Raw genomic sequence first — 14,393 nt, 5'->3', positions numbered from 1 at the left:
CACATGGTCATGGAATTCTGGAAACACAGGGAAATCCTTTTCAAAATAACCATTTGTTAAGAACATGAAGGTAAAGGTAGGGACTGGTCTGGTCACAGGTCTGGGAAAGAGGATGTGGTAATGGTCTCAAGTTAGAGGCCCAGGCACTAGCCCAGGACATTGGGGCTTGTTTTGTCAGTCACATTCACTTGACTGGGCAACAGAGATAAGAGTCCCTTACAAGGGTCAGGACTGTACCTTGGACAAGTATATAGAATAACTAGCCCATGCAAGCATTGGGGAAATGGACCTAAGGAAAGGGTCTTGTCATTTAGAGTAAGATGAGAATCTGTGGCCATGAAAGTTGTACACAACGGCATGGTAATTTTGTGAGGCCAAATTGTTAAGACCAGGAAGTAAACGTGGCAATGGAATAAGGGCACAGGACTGGTGCAGGGAATGTGGCAGAGGAATGTAGCAAGGGTCCAAAGCAAAAAATCTAGGCAACAAGTGTAAGGAGCCTGTAACACACAAAAGGAAGGGAGGCTGGGGTACGGGGGGTGGGGCTTATGGAGTATCTATCTGCAGCTTCTTCCTAAATGGCCACAACTCTTGCACTTCCAGCCACATCTCCATTTTCAATGCCCACACTTGCACTATCCAGCTGGTTCTTATTTCCTGCACTCATACCTACTGTGCACTTGTGGCCTTTCCTCATAACCCTATTTCTCACACTTGAATGGTAGAGCTGAAAGTCTGGATTGCCTGTGATATTTCCAGCTCTGCTGCTGTGTCTCAATGTTCAGCCCCAAGTGTGACAGAAACCTAGCAGTCCCATGACAATCCAGTCCCAGGAAAACCAAAGTCCTAGTCAATCCTCTATCCACATCCCACCCCACCCCACCACTATATGAAGGAAGGAGACTTACCATCTGAAGCAGGAACATCTCGGCTTGGCCACCAATATAGCTCCTCCTTCTGGAAAGGGCTTCTTCCCCTTCATTTCAGTCACATGATTTTCACACATCAGGTACCAAGAGAGCTTACTGGCTAGGAATCGGTCAAACTGGCTTTTCCTGGAAGTCTGATATGGGAGATTTCCAGAAGCCAATCTTTCTCCTCAAACCTCAGTTTATTCATGTGAGAATGATACAAACCCACAAAAAATGCTGAGCTGTTGACAAAAGTTTTATCTCTGTGGTCCCAGTTACAGTCACATATGACATAACATTTCAGTCAATGAAGACCAGTTTGTAAGTTGTTGATCCCATCAGACTAGATCACCTAGTGATGTAGCCATCTGACTTTATTAGGTCCATACTCTGATGTTTGCATATGGACAAAATTATCTCAGGATGCATTTGTCAGAAAACATTCCATCATAGAGCAATACCATAAATGTATGCCTGTGAGCAAGCATCATTTTGTTCCAGGAAAATCCTTTATATAAATTAATGTTACTTAGATGATTTAAAATTAAAATTTTCTATTTTGTTCCAAAAAGAAAAGCTGCCTAAAATTTTATAGCCTGCCGCCTAAAGCTAGGAGTCTCAATCAGTGATTCCTTGCCTAGCATGCACCAGGCCATAGTTTTAATCACCAGAATGGCAAGAACAAAACAAAACCTAGAGCCTCAGTCAGTCTGCTAATTCCACCAACAACATGGGGCCACCAAACCAGAACAATTTCAAGTGAACTTGCTCTTTCTCATCTCAGATATGTACTGCTCTATGGTGAACATGTCAATACTGTGTTAACTTCATAGGATCAATAACCCTTCCCCTAAGAACCTCCCTCATGTCCTGCCCTTTATGAGACTCTCTTGATACTCTAGACATTTAGACAATACAAAGTCATAAAACAAATTACATCATGAAACTCAGTTATAACTACTAAATTATCCTAAAATAGAACCAATAATAGAATCTGTTACTTTTTTAAAAAAAATCTGGGCAGCCCATGATTAAGGCAATGCCACCATGTTCAGAGATGAAAGTTCACGAAGTTTCTGACTTTACCAGTGGGTTAATCTAATAGCTGGCTTAATAATTTGAACAGACGACAGGGAGTTAGTCAAGAGTATCGGCATATGGGGCCTGAATGGAGGAAGTAGTTCATTATGGGTTTGCCTTTGAGAACAATTATTTGTCTTTGTCCCCTTCCTCCTCTATCCTGCTTCCCTGCTGCCAAGAGCTGAGCAGCTTTCCCTGAGCATACTCTTCTGCCATGATATTCTGCCTCATTTCGGTCCTAGATCAATGGTGCTAACTGACATGGACTGAGTCCTCTGAAACCATGAACCAAAATAAACTCTTTTCTCCAAGTTGCTCTTGTTCAGGTATTTGGATCACAGCCATGAAAAGCTAACATAGCATCTTTATATTTTTTTTCATGTGAGGTTATTTTTTTTATTTTAGTTTTCATTGTCAATGGACCTTTACTGTATTTATTGATAAGTGGTGCTGAGAATCTAACCCAGTGCCTCACACATGATAGGCAAGTGCTCTGCCACTGAGCTACAACCCCAGTCTTGAGCTTATTCTTAAAAAAAATTTAGCAAATATATAAAAACCTCAATCACATAACCACAAATATTGACTTAATAAAATTATTAGTTACACCACCAGAAATATACTATTTGCCTGAGTCTCTGATCCTCACAATTAATATCCTGGAGGCTTTAACCTATCGGAACTTGATGACAAGTACCAATACAAAAGTATTTTAATTCTTTAAATACATAACTGAAATTATTATTAATTTTATTATTAATTTTAAGATAAAGACACTTGGCTTATTTTTCTGTGAAATCTTTATACTGAAAATATAAATGAGCCTCCCAGTAAGGAAATGTCCATCAAGTGGCAAAATTCATTAACATGAACCAATAACAAATGTATTCCTTAAGTACATCTTATATTCATTTTTCTTAGAAAACCTGTATTCAACCATTTGAGTTAACAGTAAATGGAAATTAAAGTTAATTGTTCCCTTCCATCTTATAGAAGAGAAAACTCAACTATTACTAACAGTTAAGCATAAAAACCAAAGTTCCTAAGCACTATAACTATATGGAATACAACTATTTTACTTCATTTGGCAAATGTTGTTGGTACTTAACCATGTGCCAGACATTACAAATAACTTCTACTGAATTTCCATTACAATCCTGATGTGGGTCCATTATTTCTATGATTTTGAAAACACAATTGACCAAAATTTTTATAACTCTCATGTCAATATCATGTGGTCAATGCCCACAGGTCAAGGTCAAACTCAAAAGCAAGACAGCCAAGAAACCCATCAAGGGATCTGACACAAGAAAGAGGGTCTACCTTGTTGCATCTGTGTGGGCCAGGCCACCTAATACCACTTCCCTTCCAATTCCCTCTTCCAGAAGCTCCTCACCCCCAACGACATACCCTGTGTGCATTTTCATCTGCACTCACCCTAGGACTTTGTCCAGTGGGTTCTTCCCCTGAGTACTCACAGTTTGTAGAGACCAAGAAGGGCACTGGCTGTAGCTGGGGAGGTGAAGGAAGGAGGCGTGAAAACAGTCCAATTTCACTCGAAGGGTCAAAGCTGAAGAACAAATGGAAGAGCTCATGGATGCCAGGCCTGGGAAGAACCTCAGTGTCCAGTGTACTATCCCACTGCTTCCTCACGACCCTCTGCTCAACCACTTTGCAATTTACTGCACTATCTACTAATTTATTTCCTATTGCCCATCTCTCCCCTACCAGAGCATATACCCAGGTAAGCGCAGCATTTTGCTTGGTAAGGAAACTACTAAAGTAAGGGCCCTGCAGCCTAGGCTGAAAAGAATCATGTTATGATTTGGATATGAAGTGTCCTGAAAAGTTGTGAATGCAGAATTATTCAAGGTGAAATGATTAGACTTAGAGCTGTGACCTAAATGGGTTCACCTTATTTTGATTAGAGTAATCACAGTGGGGGGGAATCATAAGCAGGTGGGGTATGATTGAATAAAGTGAGTCACTGGATACCTTTCCCTGTGGTCTCTTCCCCTTTCCCTGTCTCCTGGCCAAAATCAATGGGGTAGCACTCCTCCATCATGCCCTTCCACCATGACATTCTGCCTCATTTTTGGGCCCAGAGCAATGCAGAGAGTCTACCATGGATTGAACCTCTAAAACTATGAGCCAAAATAAAATTTTAGTTCTTTACGTTGTTCTTGTCATGTACTTTGTTGTTAGTGACAAAAAACCTGACTAACACAGGCCACAAGCCTTGTCTAAAGAAGGTGAAGGATACAGGAATGCACAGACTAGAAAATGCCTCCTTGGAGAGCCAACCAGTAAATAATTCTGCCTCGTGAATCATCCAGTCTGCACCACTATTCAACTGTGCTCCTGTGCCAAAAAAGCAGTCATGACTGATCCAATAAAACCTTACTTAGAAAAACATATGGCAGGCCAAATTTGACTCACAGGTAGTCATTTCCTAAATGAAATAAAGTTCAAGGACAGAGAAAAATGCCATGATAGAGTTTCATGGATCTGTCAAACAGCAACAACAACAATGGCAGAGGTTTTACAAAGCCTAATAGTGACACAAAATCTTGAAAATAATGCCCCAGGCTGGGTATGGTGGCTCCTACCTGTAATTCCAGCAGCTCAGGATGTTGAAGCAGGAGAATTATGAGTTCAATGCTACCCTCAGCAACTTATAGAGGACCTAAGCAATTTAATGAGACCCCCATCTCTAAGTAAAATATTAAAAATGTTGGGTAGGTGATTCTGTAGTTAAGCAGTTAAGCATCACTGGGTTCAAATCCTTGGTACCTAAAAAAAAAAAAATTAAATGACACCACATTTCCAGCTAGAGACAAGATCATAAATGTAAACAATAGGAACCTGAATCTAACCTCACAGCCTCAGGAACATATTTTATAAGGTCAACACCCACTTGACCTGAATAACAGTTTAACACATGTGCAACTGAATTCTATAACCAGCTTCATGGCTGTGAGCTAAAAGTCAAAAGCACTCAGGGACCAGACAGGAGTGCTGAAGAACATTTCTACTACCTGATTATACCTGCACCAATTTAGCAAAAGGAAAAAAAAGGAAGTAAATGAAAATTTATGATTCCTCATTCTCATGAAAATCATTAGAAAAGTCATTGAATCAGCAATAACCTTGTATAAAAGTACCTTTCAGAGCTGGGGACATTGCTCAGTTGATAGAGTGCTTGCCATGCCTGCAAACCACCCTGGGTTCAATCCCCAGCATCACACACACACACACACACACATACACACACACACACACACACACACACACAAGTCCTTTTCACAACATACAAAAAAAATTCAAGTCCTCAAGAACAAACAACATAAAAACATACAGACCCACACTTCAATAAGGGGCACATGTGGTGACTGGAGTGAACACATGCTTTGCATGGGTCAAAAAAAATTAATTTTGAGAACAAGATGTCACAATGAATGTAATTTTAATCAATATCATAATGTTTGGGGGTAAGATAAAGTTGTTGGAAAAGATTTTTGAAGAGGCGTGGAGAGGGGCTGGGGATGTGGCTCAAGCGGTAGCGCGCTCACCTGGCGTGCGTGCGGCCCGGGTTCGATCCTCAGCACCACATACAAAGATGTTGTGTCCGCCAAGAACTAAGAAAAAATAAATATTTAAAAAAATTCTCTCTCTCTCTCTCTCTATCCCCCTCTCTCTCTCACTCTCTCTTTAAAAAAAAAAAAAAAGAGGCGTGGAGAAGGAGGTGAAACTTGTAAAAGAGTAGCTATGACCAGTGGGAACCCAGTGGGAATGCTCTGTCTATTTCTGGACCCCACAGCCGTGCTGGCAAGAGCAAACAGGCTTTTTCTGGGTGGAGGGGAGTGGTGAGGGCAATGCTGGGGATAGAACTCAGGGTCACTCTATCATGGAGCAACTCCCATGGCCATTTTGTAAGTTGTAACAGCATTTTGTAAGTTGCTGAGGCTGGCTTCCAACTTGCAACCCTGTTGCTTAAGCCTTTCAAGTCACTAGAATTACAGGCATGGTCCACCAGGCTAGTCGGGTTCTTCATCTAAGAACTCATTCTCTCTACCCACTTTTTCCTTATAGCTCATGAGTAGCTTTTTCAGACTCCAGAATGTACAAAGGCTTGGAATTATGGCACCTATGTCCACCTGTTCATGGGTTGATCCTGGAACCAGGGCAGAGGGTGGCTTGGTTTTGATGCTGGGCTGTGTGTTATGTAACTATGAAATGATTCTAAATACTTCTAAAGTTTGATGTTTTTGGAGCATGTTTCCTCCTTGCTAGAACATGGTGTGTTACCAGACCTCCTATATCCCATCGGACTCCCCACGGGTCAGCTACTGATCTAAACTACTGAGCTTCAGAAAAGATCCCAGCTTAAGAGTTTGACAGACAGCTTGAGAGTTTAGGTTAAGGAAGAGCCACACTCTCTCATGGGAAAGCCCATGACACTTCTCTGAAAGCCTAGAGCCAAGCAGTGACAAGGCAAGTCCTCATCAGCTGTGAATAAATTTTAGAAGCCTTAGCCAACAATACCACCTGCTACCAACTAGCAATAAGAGACCTTACCTGTTATGGTGACTGTCCATCAAGGTGATCAATCTGACTTTCTCCAAGAACTGTTTCTATACAGAAAAACCTCAGCTTCAATGAGACTTTATTTTTCACAAGGCCTGTTTCCATATTAATTGAACAAGTGGGCTTTAAAAATTTTGGAAACCCTATTATGTGGTTAAAGTACTTCCTCTACATGGTGTATTCTATGAGGATATTTTCACATTATTCTTTCTCCTCTGAGCATTGTAAACCTACACAACTATTTTCATTCTTTTTCAATAAACTCTGGGCTGGGGATGTGGCTCAAGCGGTAAACACACTCACCTGGCATGCATGGGTTGCTGGGTTCCATCCTCAGCACCACATAAAAATAAAATAACGATGTTGTGTTCACAAAAAAACTAAAAAATAAATATTAAAAAATTATCTCTCTCAAAAAAAATCCTACTGCCACTGTCTCTATTGAATGCTTTAATACCTTGCTTAAATAAAAGCTTCAGTTGCTTACTAAACCCTTAAAACAGAGACAAAGACCAAAGTTCTATAGCAGGCTATAAAATCATTAAAAAAATAGAGAGCCAGCAGAGCCTTGTAATCCCAGCAACATGGAAAGCTAAGGCAGGAGGAATGCAAGTTCAAACCCAGCCTCAGCAACTTAGCGAGACACTGTCTTAAAATAGAAAGTAACTCACCAAGGCCCTGTCTCTAAATAAAATATATATAAAAAAAAAAACTGGCTGGGGATGTGATACAGTGGTTAGGTGCCTATGGGTTCAATCCCCAGTATCAAAAACAAAGAAATAAAGATATAGATACAATAGTGATACTCCTATAAAAACATTACTACCAGTAAGATCACCAATACATCTTATTATAGATAAGTTACCACTGATTATCATAAACACTTGAAAAGCCTTAATTGAAAAACATGAGAAGGCTGGGGTTGTGGCTCAGTTGTAGTGAGCTTGCCTGGCAGGTGTGAGGCACTGGGTTGGATTCTCAGCATCACATATAAATAAAAAAATAAAATAAAGGTCCAATGACAATAAAAAATATTTAAAAAACATGAAAGCCTTGCCCAGTGGTAACCATATGTAATTCCCTCTCAGTCACTGGGGGAATAAGGCGGGAAGAAAGAAAGTTAGTGAACAACAGCCTGGGCAATTTAGGCCTTGTGCCAAAATAAGCAATAAAATCTGCCCTGGCCAAGCCAGGAGAGGTAGTGGAAACCTATAGTCTCAGTGGCTTTTGAAGCTGGGGCGAGAGGATTGATAGTTCAAAGCCAGTTTCACCAATTTAATGAGTCAGTAAGCAAATCAGTGAGACCCTGTCTGTAAAAAAATATTTAAAAAGGGCTGGGGATATGGTTCAGTACTTAAGCGCCCAGGGGTTCAATCCCCAGTACAAAACAATACAAACTCAAAGGCTATAGCTCAGTGGTAAAACTCCCCTGGATTTAATCCCCAGTATCAAACACACACATACACACACACACACACACACACGAATGAGTGTCCAACTTGTTAATGAGGTACACACCTTTTTAGCAACTCTGCAAACTGAGGAAGGAGGAACCAAAGTTTTAAGCCAGTCTCAGCAACTGAGGGAGACACTGTCTTAAAATAGAAAGCAAAAAGAACTTGAATGTAGCTCAGTGACAGAGAATATCTGGATTCAACCCCGAAATGACTACCAGGGGAGAAAAAAACAAAAAAACAAAAAACAGAATATTGGCCCATGAGTGAAGCTCTGAATTTAATCTCCAGTCCTGCCAAAAATAGAATACATATATTATCGTTCATTAAATTGTTAAAGTGGGCTGGGGTTGTAACTCAGTGGTAGTGTGCTTTCCTAGCATGCTTGAGGCACTGGGTTCAATCCTCAGCATCACATAAAACAATACACAAACAAAATAAAGGTACTGTGTCATCTATAATTTAAAAGAAAACATTAAAAGACATTCTTTAAGTTATAAGAATACTACAAAACAAATATCTTTATAAACAAGAATAACAACTTAGAACTCAATGGGGAAACACTCATTAGGAATAGGGGAGGGGGTGAGGGGTTGGGGGATGCTTGGCATGTAAACTCTAGACATTAAACCCAGGGCCTCCACACATGCTCAACATTGACCTTTTACCCTCAGCACAGAAAACAGCAATTGTTAAAAATATATGACACCTAGGAATAAACTCTCATGCAAGCTCTACAGTTATAAAAATGCAAAACTTTCGGGCTGGGATTGTGGGTCGCCTAGCACGTGGGAAGCCCCAGGTTCGATCTTCAGCACCACATAAAAATAACTAAAGATATTGTGTCAAACTACAACTAAAAAAAAAAAAAAAACCAAACTGCAAAACTTTCCTGATACCTTTTTAAATGATGCAAAACTTCACCCAACTAGAGTCAAACCTCTATTTGGATGAAAATTATAAAGAAAATATTAAAAGACAAAAGCCTAAACCTAGACACAGAAGGTACCAACCTGTAGTCCGAGATGCTCAGAAAACTGAGACAGGAAGACAACTTGAGCCCCAAACTTTAAAGCTAGCCTGGACAACATAGGAAGACCCTCTTCTAGAAAAAGAAAGAAAGAATGAAAACAAACAACAACAAATATGAAATAACTCTACTCAGCAGGTGAGGCAGAAGGATAAAAAGTTGCAGGCTAGCCTGCTTCTAAATAAAAAATAAAAAGGGCCAGGGATAAAGTTCAGTGAGTAGTAGTTCACTCCTGGGTCCAATCCCTAGTTCCAGCAAAAAAAAAAAAAAAAAAAAAAACAACCATAATAAAGCAATTCACAAAGTATGGGGCAGGCTGGCATAGTGACAACATGTGTAATCCCAGCAGAGCTTGGGAGGCTGAGGCAGGAAGAGCACAAATTCAAAATCAGCATCAGAAATTTAGTGAAGCCTTAAGCAACTCAGACAGACCCTGTCTCTAAATAAAAATAAAAAAACTGGATGAGGATGTGGATCAGTGATAAAACTCCTCTGAGTTCAATCAGCAGTATCAAGTGCACACACAAACACAACACAATGAATGTCCAGCTGGTTAAAGAGGTACACTCCTTTAATCCCAGCAACTCAGCAAAATAAGAAAGAAGGAACCGAAGTTTGAAGCCAGCCTTGGCAACTAAGGGAGACACCATCTTAAAATAAAAATTAAAAAGGGCTTGGCATTTAGCACAGTGGCAGAGAATCTCTGGGTTCAACCCCTAAATCCCAACCAGAAAGAAATAAGGTGGCCTATGAGAGCAACTCTGAGTTTAATCCCCAGTTCCGCCAAACATAGAGCATGTAATATTATGATTCGTTAAATTAAGTCATAAGAATGCGAGAAAATAAATATCTTTATAAACAAGAATAACCAGTTAGAACACAATGAGAAGAAACTCATTAGGAATAGAGGAGGGGGTGAGGAGTTGGGGGGGGAGAGTTGGCGTCTCACTGTATGTGAACTCTAGACATTAAACCCAGGGCCTCCACACGTGTTCAATATTCACCCTATACCCTCAGCACAGAGAACAACAATTATTAAAAATATATGACACCTAGGAATAAACTCTCATGCAAGCTCTACAGTGATGATACTGCAAAACATTCCCCAAATGATAAAAAACTTCACCCTACTGAAGTCAAACCTCTTTTTGAATGAAAATCCCAAGAAAAACAAAATACAAGTGTCTAAACCTGGACGCAGAAGGTACCAGCCTATAGTCCCAGATGCTCAGAAAGCTGAGACAGGAGGACAACTTGAACCCAAAACTTTTAAGACTAGCCTGGACAACATAAGAAGACCTTCCAGAAAAAGAAAACAAACAACAACAAATATGAAATAACCTCTCCAGAGGTAAGGGAGTACAATGAAAAGTTCCAGGCTAGCCTACCTCTAAACGAAAAATAAAAAAAGGCCAGGGATAAAGCTCAATGGGTCCAATTTCTAGTTCCAGAAAATAATAATAATAATAATAAAAGAACTTTAAAGTAGTTCACAAACAACAGGATTGGCCCCCAAACAAACAAACAAACAAAAGATATATGTACAATAGAAACACTCCTGTGGAAACATTACTACCAGCACCAACCACCAATACAACTTCCTATACAGAAGATTACCAAAGATTATCATAAACGCTTTAAGGGAAAAGTCTTCATTAAAAAAACGTGAGAGGGCTGGGGATGTGGCTCAAGCGGTAGCTTGCTCGCCTGGTATGCGTGCGACCCGGGTTCGATCCTCAGCACCACATACCAACAAAGATGTTGTGTCCTCCGAGAACTGAAAAATAAATATTAAAAATTCTCTCACTCTCTCTCATTCTCTCTTTAAAAACAAAAAAAAACAACAAAAACAAAAAAAACGTGAGAGCCAGACACAGTGATGACCATGTGTAATCCCCTCTCAGCAACTGAGAAGGAACTAAGCCACTAAGGCAGGAGGAATGAAATTTAGAAAGCAGCCTGGGAATTCAGACCTTCTGCCAAAATAAGCAATGAAAATTGTCATGGCTGATCCAGGCAAGGTGGTGCACACCTGTAATCCCAGTGGCTCAGAGGGTAAGGCAGGAGGATTGTGAATTCAAAGCCAGCCTCAGCAACTTAGTAAGTCACTAAGCAACTCAGTGAGACCCTGTCTCTAAATAAAATATTGTAAAAGGGCTGGGGATGTGGCTCAGTGCTTAAGCGGCCTGGATTCAATCCTTCCTAAAAAAAACAACCAACCAACCAACCAAACAAACAAACAAAAAACCACATAGCTGGAGCTTAATGGTGAACCTCCCCTGGGTTGAATCCCCAGTATCAAACACACACACACACACACACACACACACACACACACACACACGAGAGTACGCACATGTGTGTGCATTTTGGGAGGCACACACACAAAGGAATGAATGTCCAGCTGGTTACAGAGGTACACTCCTTTAATCCCAACAACTTGGCAAACTGAGGAAGGAGGGATCCCAGTTTGAGACCAGCTTCAGCAATTTAGGGAGACACTGTCTTAAAAACTAAAAAGGGGGGATGGGTGGTGGCTCAGTGGTAGAGCGCTTACCTAGCACATGCGAGGCCCTGAGTTCCACCCTTGGAACCACTTAAAAACAAAGCAGAGGATCCAACTACAACTAAAAAAACCAAAAACAAAAACAAAAAGAAAAGAAAAGAAAAATATCTGGGTTCAACCGCCAAATCCTCACCCCCCCAAAAAAAAGCAAGCCCGTGAGTTCAGCTCTGAATTTAATCCTCAGTTCCACCAAAAATAGAGAACGTATATTATCATTCATTAAATTGTTTAGGTCACAAGAATGCTAGAAAACAAATATATTTATAAACAAGAATAACCAGTTAGAACACAATGGGGAAAAACTCATTAGAAATAAATGAGAGGGGCTGGAGCTGCGGCTCAGGCGGTAGCGCTCTCGCCTGGCATGCGTGCAGCCCGGGTTAGATCCTCAGCACCACATACAAACAAAGATGTTGTGTTCCCAGAAAACTAAAAAATAAACATTGAAAGATTCTCTCTCTCTCTCTCATAAATGAGGGGTTGGAGGGTTGTGGGGGTGGTTGGCGTAGTGCTACACCTGAACTCTAGACATTAAACCCAGGACCACCCCACATGCTTAACATTCACCCCATACCCTCAGCATAGAAAACAGCAATTGTTAAAAATATATGACACCTAGGAATAAACTCTCATGCAAGCTCTACAGTTGTAAACCTGCAAAATGTTCCTGAAATGATGAAAAACTTCACTCAACTGGAGTCAAACTTTATTTGGATGAAAATCTTTAGGAAAACAAAATACAAACACCTAAGCCTGCTCACAGAAAGTACCACCCTGTAGTCCCAGCTGCTCAGAAAGCTCAGACAAGAGGACAACTTGAGCCCTGAACTTTAAGGCTAGCCTGGACCCCCTTCCATAAAAAGAAAACAAAAAGCAACAACAAATATGAAATAACTCTACTCCAGATGTGAGGCAGTAGGATAAAAAGTTCCAAGCTAGCCTGCCTCTAAAGAAAAATTTTTAAAAAGGCCAAGGATAAAGCTCAATGGTAGAACACATCTAGGTCTAATTCCTAGTATGGGTGGTGGGGGGGAGAACCATAAAACAATTAACAAAGAAAGGACAGGCTGGGCAAGGTGGCACACACTCTGGTATTCTCAGCAGAGCTTAGGAGGTTGAGACAGGAGTGCATATTCAAAGCCAGTCTCAGCCATTTAGCAAGGCCCTAAGCAACTTAGCTAGATCCTGTCTTTAAATAAAATATAAAAAAACTGGCTGGGAAAGTGGTTCAGTGGTTAATCTCCCTGGGGTTCAACCCCTGGGGCCCCCCAAGAAATATAAAATATAAAGACAGAATGTTCTATCACTCAGGGGCTGAACAAAATGCAAAGGAAGTCTACCTACTGAACCGGCAGAGATGTAAGGACTGACAACCCTGTTTCTGGACCTTGGGTACTGACCCAGTGATTTCACTTCCACAAACTCATTTTGAAGAGTTAGGGCCAGGGCTGGGGATGTGGCTCAAGTGGTAGCGCGATCGCCTGGCACGCGTGCGGCCCGGGTTCGATCCTCAGCACCACATACCAACAAAGATGTTGTGTCTGCCGAGAACTCTCTCTCTCTCTCTCTCTCTCTCTCTCTCTCTCTCTCTCTCTCTCTCCTCTCCTCTCTCTCTCTCTTAAAAAAAAAAAAGAATTAGGGCCAATTCAACAAATATATTCCAAAAACTCGCTTAAATAAGGACAAATAAAGTAGGCAAAGTGACTCATGACTATGATCCCAGGTACTCAGGAGCACGAAACTTCGGGATACCAATTTTAGGACAATCTCAAGCAAGGTAGTGAGACCCTGTTGATTCAGAATAAAAAGTAAAATAAATAATAAAAATGGGCTGAGGGGGCTGGAGTTGTGGCTCAGTGGTAGAGCGCTTGCCTACCATGTGTGAGACAAGGAGTTCAATTCTCAACACCTCATATAAACAAACAAAATAAGGATCATTGACAACTAAAAATATATTTTCAAAAAAAAATGGGCTGGAGATGTAGCTCAGTGATAAAGTAGTCCTAGGCTCAATCCCCATTAGCAAAAATAGTTTAAACAAAAAACCGGCAGATCACTATAAGGAAATATCTGTGAATTGGCTCATTCAGGCTTCTAAAACAAAACCCCAATGCACCTCTGACTTACAAACAACCATTTATTTCTTACCGTTTTGCTGGGGTAGAAGTTGGAGATTGAAGACTGCTTCCAAATTGCTTAGACACCTTCCTGAAGGCTCCTTACAAAAGGGAGAATCAATCTGGGACTCCTTTGTATGGGCGCATCCATATCCTGGGGTGGGGACTCCACCCTCATGGTTAAAGGCTCCTCCCCTTAAGAGATAAGTTTCGGCACTGCTAATGGTACATTTCTGGCATCACCACTCCCTCAATAGGGCGGAATAAATTAGAGTGCGTCCAAACAAAATATCACTCAACCTTTGAGAAGTTATTTAGACCATGAGGCAAACAAACTTTTCATGTTTTGAGAAAACTAAGAAAATCCAAACACCACCAGTGTGACAATAATAATGAATTGCCGTTGATAGTCTTCAGTATTTATGAAAACTTAGCTTTGAGAGATACAAAATAGAACATTTAATGCAATGGTTTTTCTGGCCATGCATGAAGAACTATTGAAGAGGGGCAAAAGTGGAAAAAGCACAGTCTCTCAACTTTTGCAAATATCAAAAATGCTCCAGGGGGCCTGGGATTGTAGCTCAGCGGTAGAGCGCTCGCATAGCACAGGCTGGACCTGGGTTCAATCCTCAGCACCACATAAAAATA

General features: G+C 40.8%; 1 long non-coding RNA gene across 3 annotated transcripts; it reads right to left on the bottom strand.

Moving 5' to 3' along the window:
* Positions 1-892: 892 nt before the first annotated feature.
* On the bottom strand, positions 893-13,940 carry LOC144373396 (uncharacterized). 3 transcript variants are annotated; one of them, XR_013433082.1, is made up of 5 exons: positions 13,777-13,940; positions 8,097-8,173; positions 4,601-4,784; positions 3,470-3,561; positions 893-1,063 (listed from the first exon to the last, which is right to left on the bottom strand). It is a non-coding gene; the product is annotated as an uncharacterized LOC144373396 (long non-coding RNA). The 3 variants fall into 3 exon arrangements; XR_013433080.1 differs by having other exon boundaries at positions 893-3,561; XR_013433081.1 differs by lacking the exon at positions 8,097-8,173 and having other exon boundaries at positions 893-3,561; positions 13,777-13,938.
* Positions 13,941-14,393: the final 453 nt, after the last annotated feature.

The sequence above is a fragment of the Ictidomys tridecemlineatus genome, unplaced genomic scaffold (genome assembly GCF_052094955.1).
Source record: "Ictidomys tridecemlineatus isolate mIctTri1 unplaced genomic scaffold, mIctTri1.hap1 Scaffold_385, whole genome shotgun sequence".
Lineage (NCBI taxonomy): Eukaryota > Metazoa > Chordata > Mammalia > Rodentia > Sciuridae > Ictidomys > Ictidomys tridecemlineatus.
The sequence above is the reverse complement of the archived record's forward strand: the minus strand, read 5'-3'. Positions and strand labels throughout refer to the sequence as shown.